The sequence below is a fragment of the Ranitomeya variabilis genome, chromosome 2, assembly GCF_051348905.1.
Source record: "Ranitomeya variabilis isolate aRanVar5 chromosome 2, aRanVar5.hap1, whole genome shotgun sequence".
Lineage (NCBI taxonomy): Eukaryota > Metazoa > Chordata > Amphibia > Anura > Dendrobatidae > Ranitomeya > Ranitomeya variabilis.
In genome coordinates, this window is record NC_135233.1 from 411,329,585 (window position 1) to 411,356,387 (window position 26,803).

Genomic DNA, 26,803 nt, shown 5'->3' on the forward strand with positions numbered 1-26,803 from the left:
GCCACCCGTTACAACCAAGGTAGGCCTAAGAGCATCTCTGAACGCACAGTGCGTCGAACTTTGAGGCAGATGGGCTACAGCAGCAGAAGACCACACCGGGTACCACTCCTTTCAGCTAAGAACAGGAAACTGAGGCTACAATTTGTACAAGCTCATCGAAATTGGACAGTAGAAGATTGGAAAAACGTTGCTTGGTCTGATGAGTCTCGATTTCTGCTGCGACATTCGGATGGTAGGGTCAGAATTTGGCGTAAACAACATGAAATCTTTGGGATGTGGTGGAACGGGAGATTCGCATCAGGGATGTGCAGCCGACAAATCTGTGGCAACTGTGTGATGCCATCATGTCAATATGGACCAAAATCTCTGAGGAATGCTTCCAGCACCTTGTTGAATCTATGCCACGAAGAATTGAGGCAGTTCTGAAGGCAAAAGGGGGTCCAACCCGTTACTAGCATGGTGTACCTAATAAAGTGGCCAGTGAGTGTATATTATATTAGATGGTGGCCCAATTCTAACGCATCGGGTATACTAGAATATGTATGTCCACGCAGTATATTGCTCAGCCACGTAGTATATTGCCCAGCCACGTAGTATATTGCCCAGTAACATAGTATACAGTACAGAGCCACGTAGTATATTGCCCATTTACATTGTATATTGCCCAGTGATGTAGTATACAGCACAGAGCCACGTAGTATATTGCCCAGTTACGTAGTATATTGCCCAGTGATGTAGTATACAGCACAGAGCCACGTAGTATATTGCCCATTTACATTGTATATTGCCCAGTGACGCAGTATACACCACAGAGCCACGTAGTATATTGCCCAGTTACGTAGTATATTGCCCAGTGATGTAGTATACAGCACAGAGCCACGTAGTATATTGCCCAGTTACGTAGTATATTGCCCAGTGATGTAGTATACAGCACAGAGCCACGTAGTATATTGCCCATTTACATTGTATATTGCCCAGTGACGCAGTATACACCACAGAGCCACGTAGTATATTGCCCAGTTACGTAGTATATTGCCCAGTGATGTAGTATACAGCACAGAGCCACGTAGTATATTGCCCAGTTACGTAGTATATTGCCCAGTGATGTAGTATACAGCACAGAGCCACGTAGTATATTGGCCAGTCACGTTGTATATTGCCCAGCTACGTAGTATATTGCCCAGCCACGTATGTCACAGGTTAAAAAAATAAAAAATAAACATATACTCACCTTCCGCAGGCGCGTTGTAGCTGTCGCCTGTGTGGGGTGCAAGCGGCAGCTTCCGGTCCCAGGGTGTGATGACGTCGCGGTCACGTGACCGTGTCGCGGTCACATGACCGTGAAGTCACGGCAGGTCCTTGTTGAGCAGGACCTGTGATGACATCACGGTCACATGACTGTGTAGCGGTCACATGACCGTGACGTCACGGCAGGTCCTTTCTGCGCAGGCCTTGTGATGACGTCGCGGTCACGTGACCGTGACGTCATGGCAGGTCCTTCTGCCAGACCATCCTTGCCACCGGAACGTTCCGTTTGCATCGCGAGGAGCGGGAAAGGTGGCGTAGGTGAGTATATAATCATTTTTTATTATTTTTGACATTAGATGTTTTTACTATTGACGCTGCATAGGCTGCGTCAATAGTAAAAAACGTGGTCACACAGGGTTAATAGCAGTGGTAACGGAGTGCGTTACCCGCAGCATAACGCGGTCCGCTACCGCCGTCATTAACCCTGTGTGAGCGGTGACCGGAGGGGTGTATGCAGGCGCCGGGCAGTGAGTGCGGGGAGTAAGGAGCGGCCATTTTCTTCTGGACTGTGAGCGTCGCAAAACGCCCACGACCAATCAGCGACTTGGATTCCATGACAGACAAAGGCGACCAATGAATATCCGTGACAGACAGAAGGACAGAAAGACGGAAGTGACCCTTAGACAATTATATAGTAGATAGATATATATCTATCAGGATCGTAGAACATATATGCCAGGATAGGGGAACATATATAGCAGGATGGTAGAACATATATATCAGGATGGTTGAACATATATACCAGGATGGGGAACATATATACCAGGATGGTAGAACATATATTCCAGGATGGGGAACATATATACCAGGATGGGGAACATATATATATACCAGGATGGGGAACATATTATAATAATAACAATAATAATAATAATCTATTTATATAGCGCCAACATATTCTCCAGCGCTTTACAGATTAAACAGTTTCAAACACAAGTCATAAGTAACAACGTTAATAATAATACAAGAAATTAAAAGCAAAATAGAACATCCCTGCTGGTGAGAGCTTACAGTCTACAATGAGGTGGGGGAGATACAAAGTACAGGTGTGTATTTACAGTGATGTCCAGCCATCTGAGGGAGTGGGGGATAGATAGAGATAGTGATTGGCTACATGTAAAGACTTCCATTAGGGAATGTGATGGGCCGCTCTGAACAAATGTGTTATGAGGAAGCACATACATATATACCAGGATGGGGGGGGTCATGTACAAGGATGAGGGACACAGACTGATTATAAGGGTATGTGCACACGTTGCGGATTCGCTGCGGATCCGCAGCGTTTTTTGAGGTGTAGAAACGCTGCAGATCCGCAATTGATTTACAGTACAATGTAGATCAATGAGAAAAAAAAAAATGCTGTGCTAACGGTGCGGAAAATCCGCTGCGGTTTAAAAGAAGTAGCATGTCACTTCTTTTTTGTGAATCTGCAGCATTTTTGTACCCATTCCATTATAGAAAACCGCAGGGGTAAAAACCGCAGCAAATCCGCAAGAAAACCGCAGCAAAAACGCAGAAAAAACCACTGCAGAACCGCACAAAAAACCGCAGGTGCGTTTTCTGCCAGGAGAGGCAGAATCCGCACCAGAAATTCCTAAGCCGAATCCGCAACATGTGCACATAGCCTAAGAGACAATGGCATTATAAGACAGGCCCCATTTAACATTAAAAAACATTTTTTTTTCTCTTTTCCTTCACTAAATTTGGGGTGCGTTTTATAAAGTGAAAAACACGGTATATGTGCTGCTTATTCTAATATTTTTTTTTTATTTTGAATAATTTAGAAAAAAAAACGGCAGAAAACAACTGTCAAACTACGTGAAGGGGCAGGGATGGAAAACAAATGTACCAACCATAGTAGAAGTGACCGTACTTGGAAACCCCCCCATGCAAAGGAAACAAAACTACTTTCCAGAGGAGATCAAAGAGCTTGTGAGGACACAAAAATGGAAAGGACTAGTTATAATAGAGGACAGCCGCAAAGGTGGGCACACCGTGAAGACCAGCCATGCTTCCAAAAAAAGGAGAGGTGGTGTGTGATCATCACGGAGAAACTATGGACTCTACAGAAGGGGAAGAATTGCAGAGATTAGTGACAGGATGAAATTGTGCATTAATGCAATGGAAGCACCCTGTGATTGCCACCCTGACATCCCGTCCACTTTTGGATGGATGATAAACCATTCGGGGAAGGTTCACAATCTCAAGCCGAAGGTTCAGGTTTGTGGAGAAGGAGAGACGCCAACAATTCTCTTTTATGCCGAGAGAGATCTGAAGCCAGAGACAGAACTCTTTTTAGATTACGGAGTCTGAAGAAATGATTTTGGAGAAGGGGGGATTGTTCATGGCTTGACACGTAATATTGTACATGGGCTCCAACATAGCTCCCAACCGTCCCTCATTGTGCGGGATTGTCCCGGATTTCATTCTTTGTCCTGCTGTCCAGCGCAGGACGCTGTGATCCCGGGAGACAGCAGGAGACCTCCCGTCACGCCCCCTTTTGTTAGGCCACGCCCCTTCCCCTGTATGTTCCTGAGTCTCCCAGCGTCACTGTTCAGAGAGGGAGAGAGGGGAGTGACTCCCTTCTAGTTTCAGTTTGAGGTACGTAATTAGTAACACAGCCGAACACAGCCTGGGTGCCAGCGGCAATGTAAGCAGCAGACCAGAGTGTGAGTGGACTGCTGGAGCTGCTAATTATAATGCCTGGCTAATAATAATTGTGCGGAATGAGAGTGGGGCTGAGCAGGGAGGGACGGACACACTCACAGCCTCCCTCTGTTTGCCTTGGCTGCTCAGTGCTCACTGCTGTGTTCTTATTGCAGAGCGCCCAGTGTGAGTGAGTAGTCATGTCACAGAGCAGCTGCAGCTCCCACGGAGAGGGTGACGGCGCGACGCTATTGTGGCTGCTATTTCCCCACGCATAAAAGGGCTACCAAAGCCCCTGTGACAGTCTGACACTGTATCATCATGTGCTATGAGACAGCAAATCATGGCACAATTAATTCATTGCTCTACACAAAAATTACAAGCAGCTCCGCTCGGTACACACTCTGCTCCGCACGGTACACACTCTGCTCCGCTCGGTACACACTCTGCTCTGCTCGGTACACACTCTGCTCCGCTCGGTACACACTCTGCTTCCAAAGAAAGAAAAATGAGTTCCAGCTCCGTAAAATTCCAAAGTTTAATAAAGTCCTTGATTAAAATACAGACAGGTGACTGTGCTCCCTCCGGTATATATTCCCAAGTGTGAGAAGCAGATGGCGACGCGTTTCGATCCGAAGATCTTTTTCAAAGCCATACCTATATCTGATTGTGTTTCTCTATATAGAGAGATCCACCAATCAGATTGAATTATTAGATCACATGACATTGCTTAAGGTCCTAGTAAAAACATTAACAACAAATAAATGTATATACAATTAAAATATTCACTTTATATTTAACAATAGTGCAGCATAGTTTCAGTGAGTTTATTTAGCCCCATCGGGTGTCTGGTATTTAAATGAAAAATCCAATACGCCTCCCGTGTTAGGAGACGTCTTCTCATATCCCCGCCCCGACGAGGCATATGCACCTGCTCTATGGCCAGGATCTGGAAATTAGCAGTATTACGTGCATGACAGGTAACAAAGTGTCTGGATGCTGCTGACATATTCCTACTGCTACCTGTTATATTAATAATATCATGTAGATGTTCCCGAATACGGGTTTTAAGTTTTCTAGATGTACAGCCCACATATGACATATTGCACTCTTTACAATTGATTTTGTACACCAAATTGGTAGAATTACAATTAATATATTGTTTAATACTAAAATTTATTGTACCTTCCGCATTTTGAAAGGTTTAACCGGGTATTGCCCCAAGTACGTGAGGACGCTTATTCACTTTATATCGCAATATGGCCACAGATTTATCCAGGGACAGAGTACGAAAAGCCGCACAGGTGTTTTCTACTCAGCAAATGGATGACATAAGTAACAATGATCTCAAAGATAATCTGAGTAAACTGGAAACCCTAATGATGCAGGAGACGAAAGTTTGGTGGGATCAGACCACTTTAAACAACTACGTGGCCAAAGAGATGATCCCAAGAGGATTGCGTATTAAAAAGTTACCCACAACGATATATTCGGAGCAATTCTCTGAGGAATGGAATTCTATTTTGAGTATTTGTTCTTGTAACCTCATGAAACTTATTATCAAATATGAGGACAAGAAATTACAGAATATTCAACAAGAGATTGATGAGATAAATCTTGTGTTGGAGGAACATAAAACAGATGTGCAATATGATCTATCGATGGTAAAAATTAAAGAAAAAGTGGGAGCTTTGGAAGATCTAATTATGGAACGTAAGAAAAGAAAATTCACCAGAGACTCCAATGATTATCAAGCTAATATGGTCTATGAATGGGGAAAATGGACTAATGATAATGGAACGCCCAAATCCATACTCAAACAGAGCCAGTCTCACCAAAAACGCAGAAACTTTAGAAAAAAAACTAAAACGCACGTCTATTTTACGTCCTCAGACCCGGACTCATCTGATAATCAGAGTAATGCATCAGAGGTTTCGTCTAATGAAAATAGGATGATTACCCCAAAAAATAATTACCGCCAGTCAAAAAACGTAGCAGGCGGGGGGGGAGAAAACACAAACGGAGGAGGGATGACAACACGCAACAAGAAGTTTCACAAGAAATAAATAATTATGTAAATGTGTTAAACTTATCGAATAGACCTTTGACTGCAGATCAGACTCAAGTATTATCGTTGGGCTTAAATTTTGTGCCAGATCAGAATTTTGATTTATTTACAGCCATTATGGACACAAATAAGTTTATTAGAAATTTGACTATTAAAAAACATTTTTTACAAGGGGAGACTCCTGAGGATGACAGACAACAGATGGTCAGCACTACCCCTAATATAGCGGGAAATGAATTTTCTAATATGGACTTTAAAGATCAAATGACATTGGTCATGCTGCAGGATCTTGGCTCTGATATGATGTCTGACTCAGATAGAGTGAATTTCTCACAAGCTTTTGAAACGAAAAACCCATATTACTACCCAGTGCAAGATAGATCCGAATGCATGGATCGTTTTCAGGAAGGTGTGGAGAGGGAACTCAGACAACTATACAGTGAAAATAAAAATAATACTGTAAGAAATCGGAGTAATATACGCAGGAGATTTCAACATGCATTAAAAGAACTTAAAGACATGACAGATATCATTATAAAGATGTCAGACAAAGGAGGGGTAGTAGTAGTATTAAATACATCAGACTACCATAACAAAATGATGGAACTGTTGTCTGATCCAAATACATATGACAAATTGAAATCAAATCCGTCCAGTGCAATCATAACAAAAAGGGACCTGATTGTCAAGGAGGGACAGAGTTTAGGGGTACTAACCAAAAAACAAATAGACTATATTATGGTAGAAAATCCGATTCTTCCCATTATATATGGGGTACCCAAAATTCATAAAAAGGAAGGGATTCCCCCTATGCGACCAATAGTGTCGGGAGTAGGTTCATGTAATGAGAAGCTCTGTCAGTGGGTTGATTCTCTCCTCCAACCATTAGTGAAACGGACTCCGGGGTATATACAAGATTCCAAGGAGGTATTGCGGATTATGGACAACAAAAAGTGGCAAACTAATTATTCTTGGGTTTGTTGTGATGTTATCTCCCTGTACACGTGCATCCCTCATAATGTGGCACTTACAGCAATACAATATCATCTTGTTAAATTTAGTGATTACTCTATGGATCTAATTAATTATTTGCTGATGGTAATTCAATTTTTGCTAACCAATAATTTTTTTTCTTTTGATGGCCAATTCTATATGCAAAAAACGGGAGTGGCCATGGGTGCTAAATACTCACCCTCACTGGCTAATCTGGTTATGTCATTTTGGGAGATGGAATACGTCTTCTCGGTGGCCAATCCATATTTGGACCATGTGGTGTGGTATGGCAGATACATAGACGATACCCTCATTATATGGGGGGGTGATGTATCTGCCATACCACACTTCGTGGATTATCTCAATGATAATCAGTATAATATTAAATTTACATATAAATTTGATAGGTCAAAAATTTCTTTTTTGGATTTAGAACTCAGTGGATCTATTGATCTAAATATTACCACCAAAACCCATCATAAACCAGTTAGTGGGAACACTATTTTGCATGCGGACAGCAGCCACAGTAAGCACACGATCAAGGCAATCCCGGTGGGTGAGTTTACTAGGATCAAGAGGAATTGTTCCATGCAGGTAGATCTTCAGGGAGAATTTAGGCAGATTGAAAATAAACTAAAAAATCGGAAATATCCAAATTGGGTAATTAACAGAGCAAAAAAAATAGTAGAAAAAAAGGATCGTAATGACCTAATAACTTCAGAAAGGAGGATAGATCCAAATCAGGTGAAAAAGCCATATATATGTTTTCAATACAGTCCTCAATTCAATAAAATCAAAAATATTATCCATATGGAGCGCCCCCACACCGCCGCAGGGCCGAGGGGTACCCGGAGCCGGGCCTCTAGTTCTCAGTCTCGGGGTTGTCACGGTGGCTAGACCCGGTCCGTGGCCCTGTCCGTCAGTGGGGGACGTCCTGTACAATAGAGGGTAGTGATGGTGGTGTAGCGGTGCAGTTGTGGGGTGCAGGTCGCGGTAAATAACGAGGACACCAGGTTGCAGTCTCTTTACCTCTTTACTGAAGCTCTCTGGGTCCTCAGTCCGGAATACGGCTCACCAGGCTGCGCAAGTCCGGCCGGTCCAATGGCACTTCCAGAGCTCTCCTTGCAGGTGGAAATCGGTGCCTTCCTTCTAGCGCTATGTGTTGCAGTCCTTCCCTGCTGTGCTTACGGAAAGTACCCCACAACTGTTGTGTCTGTTTCTCGTGTTCCCTCACAACAACTTAATTCGCAATGATCTTCCTCGTCCCTCCAGATACTATGGTAGGAACGCACCCGTATGACGGGGAGGCTCGGAGATCTTCCGGGACTCTGTCTGCGCCCCTCTCCTGTTGGTACCCCCCTTTGCCTTCCTGGGTGATGCGTGAGACAGTCCGCCTCAAGCTAACTGCCCTGCCGTAGGTCTGAGGTATGGCTTGAAACTCTTTACCTCCTCGGCGTTCCGGCCACCGGTAGTGCGCCTCAGTAAGGTGCTGCCTCTTTCAGCACAACCCTCACTGGTATCTCCCTTCGCTTGATTTCGTTTCTCACTCAGCACAATCTATCTCGCTTCTTAGTCCTTCCTTGGGCACCGCCGCTATGCTGAGCAGGCACGGTCCCTTTACGTTCTTTCCATGCCAAGCCTCTGCCAGGATCCCACCCCTGGCAGAGACCCTACAGTCTCTCCCTTCACAACACCCTCTGCCACCAGGTGTTGCTCCGTTCAATCCCGTCAGCGTTCTCTCTAACTTCCTGCCCGACCCCCGGTTTACCCACTATGGTGGGGAGTGGCCTAATGAATAGCACCCTTAGCTCCCCCCGGAGGCCCAGCTGTGAAATGTAATGGTGACTGTGATACCTGCTCAGAGAACTCCTTCAGTGCCATCGAACGCACCATGGCCCCCCTTAGTGGCTGAGCCATGATACTGCAACGACCAGGACTCTGGGGCGCTGCACTCCCCCCTGGTTAAACACAGTACTCCGGGACTGGGAAGAAAAACAACAATACAGGTTAGCAAAAAGACATACAATTTTGTTGAGTGCAAATAACAGCAAGTATACTTAAGTAGGCTTCCCTTTATGGGAGGTGAGGACACTTAACGTTACAAACATAATCAACATTATAAATTACAGGGCATAAATAACTTCTGTTACCCAACCGGGTATTCTACTTAGTGCAATTTTTGAAACAATAACTTAACATTGCCTTTAAGAAACTCACACTCTTAGTCTATCAAAGGCCTTCCTATAATCACATTATAAGGCATTTCAACTTTACATTCTCCTTCTTGCGAACCTGCAGGACCGCCTGTCCCTACGGCACCAGACCTACTGCCTCTCCTTTCTTTTACAGGACCGCCCTGTTCAGCCAGGGCCTACTGCCTTTCGCTACTATACACAGTATAGACATAACATTCCTTTCAGTTGAAGAACTCTGAGCCAGCTCTACTCGGCCCCTTTAAGGACTCACTCTCTAACCCCTACGGGTTCACGCTCTGTCCTTAGCAACTAAGTAACTTTTCAATGGGGACGCAGGGTTTACCTTCTATCCTCATCCTCATTATTACTTCTTTTACTTTCAACTATGCAGACTTCTACATCTACCCCTACGGGCTCTCTGCATCTTTCCTTCTTACAAAACATTATTCAGATTTCACATTTCAACAAATTCAACACATATAACTCGGCATGTAAAACAGTTACATTTTCTTTTCAAGGCATCATTATCACATTACTGTTCGGTAACAGTATCACTTTCAAATTTACTTCGTCACATCCCCTTTAAGAGGGGACCAAGTCTTTCTGAGGTAGCTCGTCTTCTCAGCCTACCAGTCTTATGCAAAGTTCCAGTCCGGGATCTTCACAAAGTGTCTTTAACTAGGACTAGTAGGAAAGGTTTCTTCGCAAAGTGTCTTTAACTAAAACCAGTAGAGAAGGGATCTTCGCAAAGTGTCTTTTGGCTAAAACCAGTAGGGAGCACCTTTAAGAAAGTGCAAACTATTTACAAGGGAAAGTTTGAATCATGCGCAGTTCATGATTTCTGCAGTTTGTGTAACTTTTAAAACTGTATAAACTTCAGGAAAACAACAACAGTGACCCCGGGTCAACAAAGGGGTCACCTTTAACCCTGGACGGGTTTAGCAGCAACTTGGAACAGTAAGGAATAAACATTTAACTATGTACATTTTTCATGGTATCGAGGTTTATTCTTCTTCAGGTGGCTTTGGTTCTGGGGCCCCGGCCACTGTAGTGCCGCTGTCTGCGGTTCGAACATGCAGATGGACTCGACTAGCCAACTCTGGGGCTGCCACTAGGCGCACCGTTGCGATGGTGACGAGATCGGGTACCCCCGGGACCAGGTCTGGGGTAGCAAGTGCCGCGGCTCCAGACATACACCGCCGAACATTCCGTGCATACCACCCGAGCGGGTTCAAGTGGCGGCTGTAGGTCACTGGATCCCCCTTTTGTAACGGCTCTCCGCTTCGGCCACAACAAGGAGCCCTCACGTTACAATGCGCAACGAAAACATCAGTATCCAGTCCCGGCTCGTGTATGAGGCCCCACCCCCTTTTTACATGGTAGGCCAACACAGTGCCCCGCCTTACCGCGTCTCTATCATCCCATGCCGGGGGGGTTGGTTGTACTTTCGATGGGCCCATCGACTCAGCTCCTTTTCGTCCTTTCCACTGCAGAATCAAGCACTGTCTATATTGTTCCCATGTAAGCACCGCAAGAGTGGACCCGTTCTCCCGGGATCCGTCTGCTCTAAACCAGGGAGTGTCCCACCGAAGAACTACTCCATCTAGGCTCACATCCACGGGTTCTCCCACTCCAGTTGACAGCGGTGGCACCATCCTCCCCAGGTCATCGGGGGATAACACCATCAGCCCTGCTGAGATAAGTCGCTCCCTACTGAGATGGAGGTGGGTCATGGAAGCGGGCTCGTGGAGGGGAGCAGGGGCGTCTGCCATACCTGCGCCTGATGTGGTTCCATCGGTGTCGCTCGGGTCCATTAACGAGAACGCTGGAGTCGGCTGCAGCCCGGACCGGGGCTCCTCCAATGGGGTGCTCGGATTCAGCTCCGCTTGCTGTGGTTCCTCCTCCTCTAACTCCGAGGTCGGGATTGGTGGACGTAGCTCCACCGTCGGATCCGCCGGCCTCCAGCCCATCTCCGGTGAAGAAGGGCAGGCCGGAACCGCTTCTTCCTCGCTCAGGCACTCGCCGTTCATCATCGCTGCCTGATAGTCGGTGGCAGTGCATGCACCTAACTCCGCCATTTCTCCGAGGTCGGGCTTCTCCGTCACCAGCCTCTCGCCGTTGCATATCAAGGGGTGTTTCTCTTCTGCTTTGGGGCAGGTCATTCCTCCGCAGCCAGAAGTGCAGGGGGCGGTAGCCATTCCTCGCGCCACACTGGGAGTCTCCGCCCATAACACACCCTCCTTCTCCTGGGGTGTAGCAATGGCGGCGCCTTTTGGCGGGAACTTTTGGCGGCTAATGGCGCAGCACAGTCTTTCAATAAAGCACCGTCTAAGCACAACAAATCACAGTCTCTAGGCACACATGACCTGATTCTTCAGGCTTAAGTAGATCCTGTTCGTGACGCCAAGTTGGAGCGCCCCCACACCGCCGCAGGGCCGAGGGGTACCCGGAGCCGGGCCTCTAGTTCTCAGTCTCGGGGTTGTCACGGTGGCTAGACCCGGTCCGTGGCCCTGTCCGTCAGTGGGGGACGTCCTGTACAATAGAGGGTAGTGATGGTGGTGTAGCGGTGCAGTTGTGGGGTGCAGGTCGCGGTAAATAACGAGGACACCAGGTTGCAGTCTCTTTACCTCTTTACTGAAGCTCTCTGGGTCCTCAGTCCGGAATACGGCTCACCAGGCTGCGCAAGTCCGGCCGGTCCAATGGCACTTCCAGAGCTCTCCTTGCAGGTGGAAATCGGTGCCTTCCTTCTAGCGCTATGTGTTGCAGTCCTTCCCTGCTGTGCTTACGGAAAGTACCCCACAACTGTTGTGTCTGTTTCTCGTGTTCCCTCACAACAACTTAATTCGCAATGATCTTCCTCGTCCCTCCAGATACTATGGTAGGAACGCACCCGTATGACGGGGAGGCTCGGAGATCTTCCGGGACTCTGTCTGCGCCCCTCTCCTGTTGGTACCCCCCTTTGCCTTCCTGGGTGATGCGTGAGACAGTCCGCCTCAAGCTAACTGCCCTGCCGTAGGTCTGAGGTATGGCTTGAAACTCTTTACCTCCTCGGCGTTCCGGCCACCGGTAGTGCGCCTCAGTAAGGTGCTGCCTCTTTCAGCACAACCCTCACTGGTATCTCCCTTCGCTTGATTTCGTTTCTCACTCAGCACAATCTATCTCGCTTCTTAGTCCTTCCTTGGGCACCGCCGCTATGCTGAGCAGGCACGGTCCCTTTACGTTCTTTCCATGCCAAGCCTCTGCCAGGATCCCACCCCTGGCAGAGACCCTACAGTCTCTCCCTTCACAACACCCTCTGCCACCAGGTGTTGCTCCGTTCAATCCCGTCAGCGTTCTCTCTAACTTCCTGCCCGACCCCCGGTTTACCCACTATGGTGGGGAGTGGCCTAATGAATAGCACCCTTAGCTCCCCCCGGAGGCCCAGCTGTGAAATGTATTGGTGACTGTGATACCTGCTCAGAGAACTCCTTCAGTGCCATCGAACGCACCATGGCCCCCCTTAGTGGCTGAGCCATGATACTGCAACGACCAGGACTCTGGGGCGCTGCACATACATACCTGCCCATCCTCTATGAGGACCAACATCTTAATGATATTTTAAAATCAGGAATTAATATAGTATCAAGAAGGGCTCCAACCATAGGTAGCCAAATATCCCCCAGTCTATTTCAATCTCAGATAATGGGACAGAAAAAAACATGGTTAAATTATCCTGGTTTTTTTAGATGTGGCACGAATAACTGTAGCACATGCAAACATGCTTTGGTAGCCAAAACCTTTCAAAATGCGGAAGGCACAATAAATTTTAGTATTAAACAATATATTAATTGTAATTCTACCAATTTGGTGTACAAAATCAATTGTAAAGAGTGCAATATGTCATATGTGGGCTGCACATCTAGAAAACTTAAAACCCGTATTCGGGAACATCTATATGACATTAATAACATAACAGGTGGCAATAGGAATATGTCAGCAGCATCCAGACACTTTGTTACCTGTCATGCACGTAATACTGCCAATTTCCAGATCGTGGCCATAGAGCAGGTGAATATGCCTCGTCGGGGCGGGGATATGAGAAGACGTCTCCTAACACGGGAGGCGTATTGGATTTTTCATTTAAATACCAGACACCCGATGGGGCTAAATAAACGCACTGAAACTATGCTGCACTATTGTTAAATATAAAGTGAATATTTTAATTGTATATACATTTATTTGTTGTTAATGTTTTTACTAGGACCTTAAGCAATGTCATGTGATCTAATAATTCAATCTGATTGGTGGATCTCTCTATATAGAGAAACACAATCAGATATAGGTGTGGCTTTGAAAAAGATCTTCGGATCGAAACGCGTCGCCATCTGCTTCTCACACTTGGGAATATATACCGGAGGGAGCACAGTCACCTGTCTGTATTTTAATCAAGGACTTTATTAAACTTTGGAATTTTACGGAGCTGGAACTCATTTTTCTTTCTTTGGACTTTACTCGGTTTCCCGCAAACGGAGTTCCGTGCACCTGCGTTCATCAATGGTGAGCTGGCTTACAACTTTTTTCTACACACTCTGCTTCGCTTGGTACACACTCTGCTCCGCTCTGTACACAGACACACACGTGGCTCCACTCGGTGCACCTCGTACACACACGCGGCTCCGCTTGGTACACTTCGTACACACACGCGGCTCCGCTCGGTACACCTCGTACACACACACAAGCGGCTCCGCTCGGTACACCTCGCTCACACACACACGCAGCTTCGCTCGGTTCACCTCGTACAGGTTACGAATCCAGGTTACTCCGTCTTTTCCTGTGGATGATGAAGAGTTTGTGAAGAATTGGGAGGAAATATGTAATGGCACATCTAGGAAATTGATGGAATTACTAATCAAATTTAATTTGGGAATCCTAACAAAAATTGATGGTCTCCTGGATGAAGCTTTTACGAAAGCTAAGACTAATTTGTCATCTGAGCAGATCCAATCCATAAATTTACAAATGGACAAAAATATTGATCAGTGGGTCAAGGACATCCAAGCAAAACAATCCAGTAAACTGATAAGAGACCAAAAGGACTTCTCTAGTGGAAATGTATACAGATGGAGGAGACATCATCTTAGGGAATCACTGAGTGACAAGACTCCATCAACTACATCCAACTTACCTTTGGGTGAGGTGTCTGGAACTTCATCTTCCGCCTTTTCCATGATATCAACCGCTTCAACTCCAAAACGGAAAAGGGAACCCCGTTATGTACCTGCAAAGAAACCATACGGGTACACCCATGAAAATTCTGGGAATAATTTAAAGGTAATAAATTTGAGTTCCCATGAACTATCCTCTACTGAGATTGACATCCTGGGTCGCGGTTTGATGTTTTGCCCTCAGGCACATTTTGACCATTTTACCGCAGTCAAAGATCTCCATCTCTTTGCGAGAAAATTGGTATATAAGAAATTCTTCCATAATGAGAGTCTCTTACAAATGTTCCCAACAGAGGCGGAGCAGGAGACGTTAGCCATTTTACATGAATTGGCACAGGAAAATGAACCACAGGAAGGTAAGGTTCCTAAATCCATTCAACCTCGGTCTAGTAAATTTCCACCCTTGTCAGCTTGTCCAGCAATTGATGTGTTTGTTAAAACGGTCAGTAAAGATTTGGGAAAAATTCCTCTCTACTCGGACTCGGACAATCTTAGTGGAGATGAAAGAATGGCTCTTAAAAGATTAAAGACACTGGATGATGTTGTTTTTAAACCTGCTGACAAGGGTGGAAATATAGTAATTTGGCCTAGAACACTATATGAGAGCGAGGCCCTTAGACAATTGAGAGATAATAAATGCTATAAGAAATTGACTTTCAACCCTTTGGACAAGTTTAAAACTGAACTTTTAACCATTTTAAAGGTGGCTTTTGATAAAGGGGTAATTTTTAAAGATTTATTTGGAGCTCTCCAAGTGCCAGAACCGATGGTATCAACACTTTACCTTTTACCTAAGGTTCATAAAAACCAAAATGTTCCCCCAGGTAGACCAATAATTTCCGGTTGCGGCAATTACCTTGAAAACGTAAACAAATTCATTGCTGCCAAACTACAACCCTTGGTAGAAGAACTGCCATCATTCACAAAGGATACTACGGAATTTTTGAAAAAGGTTGACGGTCTGTGTATAGAGGATGATACATTCTTAGTGTCCTGCGACGTAGAATCCCTTTATACTAATATTCGCCATGTGGATGGGATTAAAGTAGTCCAATACTTTGCGCAGACTTCATCTTTGTCTGCCCACATGAGCGCATTTGTGATTCAGCTATTGGATTTTTCCCTATCACATAACTTCTTTTTATTCAAGGGGTCCCTCTACCTGCAGCTCCAAGGTACTGCAATGGGCGCGGCTTTTGCGCCGGCTTACGCAAATTTGTTCTTGGGGCTGTGGGAGAGGGATCTGTTCATGTCGGGTGAGGTGCCATTGATGGAGCGTGTCTGTCATGATCTCCATGGCCAGAGAACTAGCATAAGCCTCAATAGGAACAAGCTCTTGGAAGATGTAACTGTACTGACCATGAACTAAACCTACCGCATCATCTAGAAGTAGCCAGGTAGCATGTCCTACTTTTTATCCCTATATGCCCAGCGCCGGCCGGAGAACTAAATAATGCTAGCAGAGGGAAATATAAGACCTGACTCACCTCTAGAGAAATGCCCAAAAAGGAGACAGAAGCCCCCCACATATATTGGCGGTGATATGAGATGAAACAACAAACGCAGCAGGAAAATAGTTTTAGCAAATTTGAGGTCCGCTTTCTAGATAGCAGAAGACAGAAAGCATACTTTCATGGTCAGTAGAAAACCCTAACAAAACACATCCAGAAATTACTTTAGGACTCTGGCATTAACTCATAATACCAGAGTGGCAATTCCTGATCAACAAGAGCTTTCCAGACACAGTAACGAAACTGCAGCTGTGAACTGGAACCAAAATACAAAAACAAAACATGGACGAATGTCCAACTTATCTAGTAGATGTCTGGGAGCAGGAACAAGCACAGAGAGGCTTCTGATAACATTGTTGACCGGCAAGCATCTAACAGAGAAGCCAGGTTATATAGCGACACCCAGATCTAATCAGAACAGGTGAACAGGGAAGATGATGTCACAAGTTCAATTCCACCAGTAGCCACCGGGGGAGCCCAGAATCCAAATTCACAACAGTACCCCCCCCTCAAGGAGGGGGCACCGAACCCTCACCAGAACCACCAGGGCGATCAGGATGGGCCCTATGAAAGGCACGAACCAGATCAGAGGCATGAACATCAGATGCAGTGACCCAAGAATTATCCTCCTGGCCGTATCCCTTCCACTTGACCAGATACTGGAGTCTCCGTCTGGAAACACGGGAGTCTAGGATTTTTTCCACAACGTACTCCAACTCACCCTCAACCAACACCGGAGCAGGAGGCTCAACGGAAGGCACAACCGGTGCCTCATACCTGCGCAATAATGACCGATGAAAAACGTTATGAATAGAAAAGGATGCAGGGAGGTCCAAACGGAAGGAAACAGGGTTAAGAATCTCCAATATTTTATACGGACCGATGAACCGAGGCTTAAACTTAGGAGATGAGACCCTCATAGGGACAAAACGAGAAGACAACCACACCAAATCTCCAACACAAAGCCGAGGACCAACACGACGGTGACGGTTGGCAAAAAGCTGAGTCTTCTCCTGGGACAACTTTAAATTGTCCATCACCTGCCCCCAGATATGATGCAATCTCTCCACCACCGCATCCACTCCAGGACAATCCGAGGATTCCATCTGACCGGAGGAAAATCGAGGGTGGAACCCCGAATTACAGAAAAACGGGGACACCAAAGTGGCAGAGCTGGCCCGATTATTGAGGGCGAACTCCGCCAATGGCAAAAAAGCAACCCAATCATCCTGGTCAGCAGACACAAAACACCTCAGATATGTCTCCAGGGTCTGATTAGTCCGCTCGGTCTGGCCATTAGTCTGAGGGTGAAAAGCAGACGAAAAAGACAAATCTATGCCCATCCTAGCACAGAATGCCCGCCAAAATCTAGACACAAATTGGGTTCCTCTGTCAGAAACGATATTCTCAGGAATACCATGCAAACGAACAACATTTTGAAAAAACAGGGGCACCAACTCGGAAGAAGAAGGCAATTTGGGCAGGGGAACCAAATGGACCATCTTAGAAAAACGGTCACACACCACCCAGATGACAGACATCTTCTGAGAAACAGGCAGATCTGAAATAAAATCCATCGAGATGTGTGTCCAAGGCCTCTTAGGAATAGGCAAGGGCAACAATAATCCACTAGCCCGAGAACAACAAGGCTTGGCCCGAGCACAAACGTCACAAGACTGCACAAAGCCTCGCACATCTCGTGACAGGGAAGGCCACCAGAAGGATCTTGCCACCAAATCCCTGGTACCAAAAATTCCAGGATGACCTGCCAATGCAGAAGAATGTACCTCAGAGATGACTCTACTGGTCCAATCATCAGGAACAAACAACCTATCAGGCGGACAACGATCCGGTCTATCCGCCTGAAACTCCTGCAAGGTCCGCCGCAGGTCTGGAGAAACGGCTGACAAGATAACTCCCTCCTTAAGAATACCTGTGGGGTCAGAGTTGCCGGGTGAATCAGGCTCAAAACTCCTAGAAAGGGCATCCGCCTTAACATTCTTAGAACCCGGTAGGTACGATACCACAAAATTAAACCGAGAGAAAAATAATGACCAGCGCGCCTGTCTAGGATTCAGGCGCCTGGCGGTCTCAAGATAGATCAAATTTTTGTGGTCAGTCAATACCACCACCTGATGTCTGGCCCCCTCGAGCCAATGGCGCCACTCCTCAAACGCCCACTTCATGGCCAAAAGCTCCCGATTCCCAACATCATAATTCCGCTCAGCGGGCGAAAATTTACGGGAAAAGAAGGCACAAGGCCTCATCACGGCGCAGTCAGAACTTTTCTGCGACAACACTGCCCCAGCCCCGATCTCAGAAGCGTCGACCTCAACCTGAAAAGGAAGAGTCACATCAGGCTGACGCAACACAGGGGCAGAAGAAAAACGGCGCTTAAGCTCCTGAAAGGCCTCCACAGCATCAGGGGACCAATTAGCAACATCAGCACCCTGTCTAGTCAAATCGGTCAATGGCTTAACGACATCCGAAAAACCAGAAATAAATCGACGATAAAAGTTGGCAAAGCCCAAAAATTTCTGAAGACTTTTAAGAGAAGAGGGCTGCGTCCAATCACAAATAGCTTGAACCTTGACAGGATCCATCTCAATGGAAGAGGGAGAAAAAATATATCCCAAAAAGGAAATTCTCTGAACCCCAAAAACGCACTTAGAACCCTTGACACACAGAGAATTAGACCGCAAAACCTGAAAAACCCTCTTAACTTGCCGGACATGAGAGTCCCAATCATCCGAAAAAATCAGAATATCATCCAGATACACCATCATAAATTTATCCAAAAAATCGCGGAAAATATCATGCATAAAGGACTGGAAGACTGAAGGGGCATTAGAAAGACCAAAAGGCATCACCAAATACTCAAAGTGGCCCTCGGGCGTATTAAATGCGGTTTTCCACTCATCCCCCTGCCTGATCCGCACCAAATTATACGCCCCACGGAGATCAATCTTAGAGAACCACTTGGCCCCCTTTATGCGAGCAAACAAATCAGTCAGCAACGGCAATGGGTATTGATATTTAACCGTGATTTTATTCAAAAGCCGATAATCAATACATGGTCTCAAAGAGCCGTCTTTTTTTGACACAAAGAAAAAACCGGCTCCTAAGGGAGATGACGATGGACGAATATGTCCCTTTTCCAAGGACTCCTTTATATATTCTCGCATAGCAGTATGTTCAGGCACAGACAGATTAAATAAACGACCCTTTGGGTATTTACTACCCGGAATTAAATCTATAGCACAATCGCACTCACGGTGCGGAGGTAGCGAACCCAGCTTGGGTTCTTCAAAGACGTCACGATAATCAGACAGGAACTCAGGGATTTCAGAGGGAATAGATGATGAAATGGACACCAAAGGTACGTCCCCATGAGTCCCCTTACATCCCCAGCTCAACACAGACATAGCTCTCCAGTCAAGGACTGGGTTGTGAGACTGCAGCCATGGCAATCCTAGCACCAAATCATCATGTAGATTATACAGCACCAGAAAACGAATAGTCTCCTGGTGATCCGGATTAATACACATAGTCACTTGTGTCCAGTATTGTGGTTTATTATTAGCCAATGGGGTGGAGTCAATCCCCTTCAGAGGAATAAGAGTCTCCAAAGGCTCTAAATCATACCCACAACGATTGGCAAAGGACCAATCCATAAGACTCAAAGCGGCGCCAGAGTCGATATAGGCGTCCGTAGTAATAGATGACAAAGAGCAAATCAGGGTCACAGACAAAATAAATTTAGACTGTAAAGTGCCAATGGGAACGGATTTATCAAGCTTTTTAGTACGCTTAGAGCATGCTGATATAACATGAGTAGAATCCCCACAATAGAAACACAACCCATTTTTCCGTCTAAAATTCTGCCGCTCGCTTCTGGACAGAATTCTATCACACTGCATGTTTTCTGGCGTCTTCTCAGTGGACACCGCCAGATGGTGCACTGGTTTGCGCTCCCGCAGACGCCTATCGATCTGAATGGCCATTGTCATGGACTCATTCAGACTTGCAGGCACAGGGAACCCCACCATAACATCCTTAATGGCATCAGAAAGACCCTCTCTGAAAGTAGCCGCCAAGGCACACTCATTCCACTGAGTAAGCACAGACCATTTACGGAATCTTTGGCAGTAAATTTCAGCTTCATCTTGCCCCTGCGATAGGGACATCAAAGTTTTTTCTGCCTGAAGTTCCAAATGAGGTTCCTCATAAAGCAAGCCCAAGGCCAGAAAAAACGCATCCACATTGCGCAACGCAGGATCCCCTGGTGCCAATGCAAAAGCCCAATCTTGAGGGTCGCCGCGGAGCAAGGAAATCACAATCCCAACCTGCTGTGCAGGGTCTCCAGCAGAACGAGATTTCAGGGACAAAAATAACTTACAATTATTTCTAAAATTCTGAAAGCTAGATCTATTCCCTGAGAAGAATTCCGGCAAAGGAATTCTCGGCTCTGATACCGGAGCATGAACAACAAAATCTTGCAAACTTTGTACTTTCGTGGCGAGATTATTCAAACCTGCAGTTACACTCTGTAGATCCATTATAGACAGGTGAACATAGAGCCATTCAAAGATTAGAAGGAGAGAGAAAAAAAAGAAAGACTGCAGCATAGACAGACTGGCAAGTGATCCAATTAAGAGCACACTAACTACTAGAGAAAAAAAAAAAAAAAAAAAAAATTTTCAGCAGACTTCTTATTTCTCTCCTTTCTCAGCCAAGGATTTTAACCCTTTAGTGGGCCGGTCAAACTGTCATGATCTCCATGGCCAGAGAACTAGCATAAGCCTCAATAGGAACAAGCTCTTGGAAGATGTAACTGTACTGACCATGAACTAAACCTACCGCATCATCTAGAAGTAGCCAGGTAGCATGTCCTACTTTTTATCCCTATATGCCCAGCGCCGGCCGGAGAACTAAATAATGCTAGCAGAGGGAAATAGAAGACCTGACTCACCTCTAGAGAAATGCCCAAAAAGGAGACAGAAGCCCCCCACATATATTGGCGGTGATATGAGATGAAACAACAAACGCAGCAGGAAAATAGTTTTAGCAAATTTGAGGTCCGCTTTCTAGATAGCAGAAGACAGAAAGCATACTTTCATGGTCAGTAGAAAACCCTAACAAAACACATCCAGAAATTACTTTAGGACTCTGGCATTAACTCATAATACCAGAGTGGCAATTCCTGATCAACAAGAGCTTTCCAGACACAGTAACGAAACTGCAGCTGTGAACTGGAACCAAAATACAAAAACAAAACATGGACGAATGTCCAACTTATCTAGTAGATGTCTGGGAGCAGGAACAAGCACAGAGAGGCTTCTGATAACATTGTTGACCGGCAAGCATCTAACAGAGAAGCCAGGTTATATAGCGACACCCAGATCTAATCAGAACAGGTGAACAGGGAAGATGATGTCACAAGTTCAATTCCACCAGTAGCCACCGGGGGAGCCCAGAATCCAAATTCACAACACGTGTCCTTATGTGGACACGCTACATCGATGATATTTTTTTAATCTGGCAGGGGTCGGTTGACACACTTAAGGAGTTCATGACACTCCTAAACCAGAATGAATATAACATTCATTTGACCTATAAGTTTGACCGTGATGTGCTCGATTTCCTTGATGTGACCGTTCGTAGGGGTGTGGATGGCTGCCTATGTACAGATTGATATCGAAAAGATACCTCCGTGAATTCCTTACTTCACGCTACGTCGGCACACCCTCCAGCAGTGATAAGAGCAATACCGAAGGGACAATTCCTACGTTTACGTAGGATTTGTTCAGATGAGACAGATTTTAAAAAACAATCTGAAGAACTGAAAATACGCTTTCTGGAAAGAGGTTACAGTAGGCGCTCTATAAAAAAAGCTTATAATAGAGCTAAACATACAACTAGACATGAAGCCCTATACTCTAAAAAAATGTCTGCCCTTAATCAACCAGTAAGGTTCATTACAAAATATCACGAACAAGCTGACCTAATGTATTCACATATAGCGAAATCATGGTCAATTCTCCAATCTGATCCCATCTTACAGAAATACATCGGAGATAGGCCCAACATCACTTACAGGAGATCAAAAAATCTGTGTGACTATTTAGTGCAGAGTCACTATACTCATAACAATACCCTTTGTCCTCCCCTTTCTTTTTGCCCTAGGCTACAGACTGGATGTAAACCCTGTGGGAAATGTGTTTCATGTCCTAATATTCAAAGAGCCCAGGAATTTACTAACTCAAAAGGGACTAGCACATATCAAATAAAACATACTATTAATTGCATGTCAAAGGCTGTAATATACTACACCACGTGTCCTTGTTCCCTCATCTATGTGGGACTCACAACGAGACAACTAAAAGTTAGGACGAGGGAACACGTTTTGGGTATCCTGGCGGCCAAAGATGTGGAAGATATTTCTACCTTAAAAACAATCCCTAAGCATTTTAGGGTCCACCATGATTGCGATGCCTCACTTTTGAAAGTGATTGGCATCGATATGATCAAATCAAATGAACGTGGGGGCAAAATTAGCATACCTCTAGCTCAAATGGAGGCCAAGTGGATATGGATCTTGGATACTGTTTCTCCACTTGGTCTTAATGAAAATCTCAGCTTTGCCCCTTTCTTATAAACCTTTTTATAAACCTTTTCTATAAACCGTTTTACACCTTTCAGTATTAGTGTAATTTTTTAACTGTTTTGGATTTTTAACTTTTTATCTAGGTGTTTGTATTTTTATTTATTTTCTAAGTTTTTATTATATGTTGCTCATATTTCCATTATCGTCTTTCAGATTTTACTTACCTTGTCGCCATGATGTTCGCTAAATTTCATCGCCATGTCCTTTGTTTCCTCCATGTGATCGGCTTGTCCTGAGGAGTGGTCGACGGATCTACAAAAAAAGACTATTATTATACTGTATATTATATGGTTTTTCTCTCCTATTTTTGAGAATATTATTAATATCTTGTAGAATATTAAAATGTCGGTGATTTGGTTTTTGCTATTTCTTATCTGATCTTGTTTATAATAATTATGTTAGAGTGACTGATATAGCCTAGCCACTTATATTCTTACTGAGTATGATTTATATTATCTTACTGTATTTTGGTGTTCATTTTTTTTTTTTTATCACTTTGTCATTTTTTGATCATCCTGATCTTCCTGTTGCACCTTCACTGTCATAATACAATTGTGATATTTTTATGATTGTTCTCTCCTTTTTTTCTTATTATTATTATATTTTTTAAGGTTGATTCCTTGATAATTCACAGTATATTGATATTTATTAATTTACTTTTTTGTGATATACCATTATTTTAGTATATCTATCAAATGCACCGTTATCACACTTTTTCTTTAATTATTCTCTCTCAGTGACTTAGACGGCATTCGCTATAACGCTATTAGGCTATATATTATATTATTGGCGCTTACTATATATCCCCTTTTCTTTTCATTTTTTCTATCGGTCGGCCCCGTATTTGGTCTATCCAGGTATTATTCCTGCTCTATTGCTCATGTCTTGCGCCGGAGTGGTGCGCATGCGCCTTCGGTAGCCTGCGGTCTCTGCTCTCGGCGTCATTGTGGTCTTGGCAACGCCGGGTCCTTCCTGTGCGTCCGGCCGCGTGACGCTGGGGGCGGGAACTTCCGGCCTGTCTGTCGGCGTCTGCGCCGCCTGCACAATGGCTTCAGTCATCAGCAAAATATATAAACCCCTAGCCATATGTATCCATCACCCCCTGACGAAGGATCGTGTATCCGAAACACGCGTCGGGGTGCGCTTTGTTGGATACGGTGACTCCATAAGGTATATGTCCTCCATATTTCATACTGGCCACTTTATTGTTTTTTTTGTGTGCAGTGCACTTGATAGATTTGCGAGTGAGTTATATTGCACGATTGCACTTTTTTCACTATAGGCACTTTCTTTTTTACCCTATTATGGGTTAATATATATATTTTTTAATTTTTATTAATTTCCACGATTTTATACGTATAATTGGGAGACATATACATGATATTACTATACAATTGTTTTAATACTTATGGTACACCGTAAGCCTATTGGTTATTATATATATTTGTTTGGGAATTTTATTTCAATTATTTTATCCAACATGTGCACTTTTTAAATTATATGTATCACCATCAATAAAGATTTATATATAATTATACATATACCCTGCTCTGTTTTCCTTTTTCTGGGATTGGTATCCTGGCTCTAGGTGGTTGGTTTCTTCTCCTCATGGTATGAGTGGTTTCCACTCACTTTTTGTTGTTATCACTGGGGTCATTATAAATTATTAATATTAATTCTAATTTATTAGTTAACATAATTTTTTACCCCTGGTTGTGGTTGCAATCTTCTTAACTCGTACACACATGCGGCTCCGCTCGGTACACCTCGTACACACGCGGCTCCGCTTGGTACACCTCGTACGCACACACACACATGCGGCTTCGCTCGGTTCACCTCGTACACACACGCGGCTCCGCTTGGTACACCTCGTACACACACACACGCGGCTCCGCTCGGTACACCTCGTACACACACACGCGGCTCCGCTCGGTACACCTCGTACACACACACAAGCGGCTCCGCTCGGTACACCTCGTACACACACACAAGCGGCTCCGCTCGGTACACCTCGCTCACACACACACACGCGGCTTCGCTCGGTTCACCTCGTACACACATGCGGCTCCGCTCGGTACACCTCGTACACACGCGGCTCCGCTTGGTACACCTCGTACACACACACACACACGCGGCTTCGCTCGGTTCACCTCGTACACACACGCGGCTCCGCTTGGTACACCTCGTACACACACACGCGGCTCCGCTCGGTACACCTCGTACACACACACGCGCGGCTTCGCTCGGTTCACCTCGTACACACACACATGCGGCTCCGCTCGGTACACCTCGTACACACACACGCGGCTCCGCTCGGTACACCTCGTACACACACACAAGCGGCTCCGCTCGGTACACCTCGCTCACACACACACGCGGCTTCGCTCGGTTCACCTCGTACACACATGCGGCTCCGCTCGGTACACCTCGTACACACGCGGCTCCGCTTGGTACACCTCGTACACACACACAAGCGGCTCCGCTCGGTACACCTCGCTCACACACACACGCGGCTTCGCTCGGTTCACCTCGTACACACATGCGGCTTCGCTCGGTTCACCTCGTACACACACGCGGCTCCGCTTGGTACACCTCGTACACACACACACACGCGGCTTCGCTCGGTTCACCTCGTACACACACGCGGCTCCGCTTGGTACACCTCGTACACACACACGCGGCTCCGCTCGGTACACCTCGTACACACACACACACACACACACACACACACACACACACACACGCGGCTTCGCTCGGTTCACCTCGTACACACACGCGGCTCCGCTTGGTACACCTCGTACACACACACACGCGGCTCCGCTCGGTACACCTCGTACACACACACACACACACGCGGCTTCGCTCGGTTCACCTCGTACACACACGCGGCTCCGCTCAGTACACCTTGTACACACACGCGGCTCCGCTGTATAGATCAGCTGAGATGCTCAGTTCAGAGCGGGCTCAGCGCCGGAGCCCGCGCTGAAACAGGGTTTATTACCTATGTCGTACTATTACGGCATAGGTAATAAAGCAGTTAAAGAACAGCACCAGAATGGGGGGGGGGGGCATATACCAAGATAAGGGATATATATTACCAGGATGGGGATATATATACCAAGATGAGGCCCAGTTTAAGGGACATATACCAGTGTGTGTATATAGATAGACTAGCTATTGAACCCGTTCTACGCCCGGGTGGCGAGCATTTATATTGGTATATGGTCTCCATCCTGATATGTACTGCTTCCATCCTGCGTCCCAATCCTGTCATTTGCTCCCATCCTGCGCCCCCATCCTGTCATGTGCTGCTCCCATCCTGCGCCCCATCCTGTCTTTTGCTCCCATCCTGCGCCCCTATTCTGTCATGTGCTGCTCCTATCCTGCGCCCCCATTCTGTCATGTGCTGCTCCCATCCATATGCCCCGTATGCTGCTCCATGAAGGTTGATGGCCCCCATAAGACGCTCCATAGCATAATATGCCCCGTATGCTGCTGCGATAAAAAAAAAAATGGCTCAGGCCCCCGACACTTGCGAAATTCACCTGTCCCCGTTCCACCGCTGTGCTCCAGTTTGTCTTCCGGGTCTCTGGCTGTGACTGTTCAGTCAGATGGCGCGCACTAAGCACGTCATCGCGCCCTCTGACCTGAACATCACAGCCAGAGGACGCGGAAGCCGTAGCCCAGTGGTTGAACGGGGACAGGGGAATATCGCATACTTGGCCTCCTGGCACGTCCGTGCTTCTCCGTCAGAGATCTCAGTATGCGTTCAGTGCTTACGCATACTGCGATCTCCTGGGCCACAATTCTCATCCCCGGATGCATAACTCTGTGGAGTCCAGACTGCGCAGGCACTTGCTCAGTTTATAAAGGCTTCGGACACAGTGATGCTCCCAGTGTTATATTATAGATAGATATGATGCGGGGGTCCGGTTCAAATCTTGCACCACAACCCATCACACTCTATTTATGCCGCTGTTCTGGGTTGCTCTATGTAACTGTAGACATTTGAATCTTCACACCGTTCACATCGCACGCTGTGAGGATTCTCCAGACACGGCAGCAGGCGGTTATATGACTTTGAGTATGTGACTTGCATACTTGTTGTGAATTTGGATTCTGGGCTCCCCCGGTGGCTACTGGTGGAATTGAACTTGTGTCATCATCATCTCTGCTCACCTGTTCTCATCTAGATGTGGGAGTCGCTATAT

The 26,803-nt window shown here is 45.8% G+C and overlaps 1 long non-coding RNA gene across 1 annotated transcript in view; it reads right to left on the reverse strand.

The window, feature by feature from the left end:
• The window catches only part of LOC143806297 (uncharacterized), an 84,565-nt gene that overhangs the window by 15,099 nt on the left and 42,663 nt on the right, over positions 1–26,803 (reverse strand). The window contains exons 3-4 of the long non-coding RNA XR_013221429.1: positions 22,757–22,844; positions 14,375–14,467 (exon numbers count right to left, since the gene is read on the reverse strand). This is a non-coding gene — a long non-coding RNA (uncharacterized LOC143806297). The remainder of the gene's footprint in view (positions 1–14,374; positions 14,468–22,756; positions 22,845–26,803) is intronic.